General features: G+C 61.7%; 1 pseudogene; it reads right to left on the bottom strand.

Annotated features, from left to right (window-relative positions):
- Positions 1-2,005: 2,005 nt before the first annotated feature.
- On the bottom strand, positions 2,006-2,163 carry LOC115035106 (annotated as a pseudogene).
- Between the last annotated feature and the right edge of the window lie 46 nt (positions 2,164-2,209).

Raw genomic sequence — 2,209 nt, 5'->3', positions numbered from 1 at the left:
CACCGCCGCGCCATCCTACTCGTCGAGGCTTGCCGGGACCGGCCGCCGCGAGCGACGACTGGCCCCACTATGCCGTCGACGGCCGAGTATAGGCACGACGCTCCAGCGCCATCCATTTTCAGAGCTAGTTGCTTCGGCAGGTGAGTTGTTACACACTCCTTAGCGGATTCCGACTTCCATGGCCACCGTCCTGCTGTCATCAGCAACCAACGCCTTTCATGGTCTCTGAATACGCGTCGATTTCGGCGCCTTAACTCGGCGTTCGGTTCATCCCGCAGCGCCAGTTCTGCTTACCAAAAATGGCCCACTAAGCGCCTAGGGTTCCGTCGCCGGCTTCGCACGCGGTTCACGCGGTGTACCAGGTAAAGCCGGCGATCTCACTCATTTATAGTTTGAGAATAGGTTGAGGTCGTTTCGGCCCCAATGTCCTCTAATCATTCGCTTTACCGTATGAGACATCCTCCGTGTTACGAGCGTGTTGTTACCGCGCCGTACAGCGCGGAGTCCCACCGGCGTCCGTACGCCCGCGAACGGGCGGGACACATCGGCGCCAGCTATCCTGAGGGAAACTTCGGATGGAACCAGCTACTAGATGGTTCGATTAGTCTTTCGCCCCTATACCCAGCTCAGACGATCGATTTGCACGTCAGAATCGCTGCGGACCTCCATCAGGGTTTCCCCTGACTTCATCCTGGCCAGGCATAGTTCACCATCTTTCGGGTACCAACGTGTGCGCTAAGGGTGCGCCCCCAGCCGGCCGAAGCCGACTTGGCGGAGACGCCCCCGGACTGCGGACCAGCGCGACTTTGAACGCCGGTGGGTTCGGTCGCTAGGCCATCGTCCGCACCGTAAACGGTTCACTTTCATTGCGCCAAACGTGGTTTTTCGTAAGATCACCGTTGACTCGCGCACACGTTAGACTCCTTGGTCCGTGTTTCAAGACGGGTCGGAAAGTAGCTCGAAACACGTCGCCGACCGACGGGACCCCGCCTGCGACGGGGCCGCGTCGACGGTTCTTGCCGTCGGGCGAGCCGACCATGAGCACCGGGGCTCGGCGCGAACGGTCACGCCGAAACGCGACCGACGCGACGAACGTCACCCGGGCCATTCGGCCGGCGCCCAACGGGTCGCGACGTCCGCTAACCGAGCGAAAGATCCGGCCGGCGGTTAGACCGACCGTGAATTCGCCCGGCGGGGATTCGCGAGCTCTGTCCGTTTACAACCGAGCGGTTTCACGTTCTTATGAACTCTCTCTTCAAAGTTCTTTTCAACTTTCCCTCACGGTACTTGTAAACTATCGGTCTCGTGGCCGTATTTAGCCTTAGATGGAGTTTACCACCCGCTTCGGGCTGCACTCTCAAGCAACCCGACTCGAAGGCGCGGTCCGATCCCGGAACGCTGTGACGGCCTCTACTGGCCTGGCACCATCTGCGGGCCATGGCCCCGTTCAAGGGAGACTTGGACCGTCACGTGCGCCCCGGCAACGAGGCCGGCCCGTACGCCACAACTCTCATACGTGCCGCGACACAAAAGTGCGCGGCGAGATTCGGCGATGGGCTTTTCCCGGTTCGCTCGCCGCTACTAAGGGAATCACGGTTGTTTTCTTTTCCTCCGCTTATTAATATGCTTAAATCCGGCGGGTAGTCCCGCCTGATCTGAGGTCGGAACGTATCGGTTGTTTGTTTCTTAAATTACACGGCAGCCTGCGGTCCGCGCTCCGCCCGTACGGTGACCGCCCGCGTCCGCTTCTCGGAAGCCGGAGAGGTCTCGTGGACTCTCAGCCGGCCCGGCCGCGCTCTCGCGCGGCGGGCGGACGGGGACGTGCCGTTTGACGACGCGAGAACCCGTGACTGTTTGCCGTCACAACTTGGGCGGACGACCGGAGGCGGCCGCGCGAGCGGCTCTCCCCGGTCGAACCGCCAATCTCGCACCACCGGAGCGGCCGACGGGCGTGCCGTCGGACGCCTGCCGGGCGGCGCATCGGTCTGGCCGAGTATCCGGTATACGACCCTCAGACAGGCGTGGCCCGGGACCCGCGGGTCACCGAGGCCGCAATGTGCGTTCGACTGGTCGATGTTCGTATAACCTGCGGATTACACGACGACGCGCAGATAGCTGCGGTCTTCATCGATCCACGAGCCAAGTGATCCGCCGCTCCGGTGTCGGTTGTTTTTTTGTTTTGTTCGACGAAACTTCTACGGCCACGCGC

This window comes from Acyrthosiphon pisum, unplaced genomic scaffold (genome assembly GCF_005508785.2).
Source record: "Acyrthosiphon pisum isolate AL4f unplaced genomic scaffold, pea_aphid_22Mar2018_4r6ur Scaffold_91;HRSCAF=455, whole genome shotgun sequence".
NCBI classification, from domain to species: Eukaryota; Metazoa; Arthropoda; class Insecta; order Hemiptera; family Aphididae; genus Acyrthosiphon; species Acyrthosiphon pisum.
This window is presented reverse-complemented; position numbering and strand designations above follow the sequence as displayed.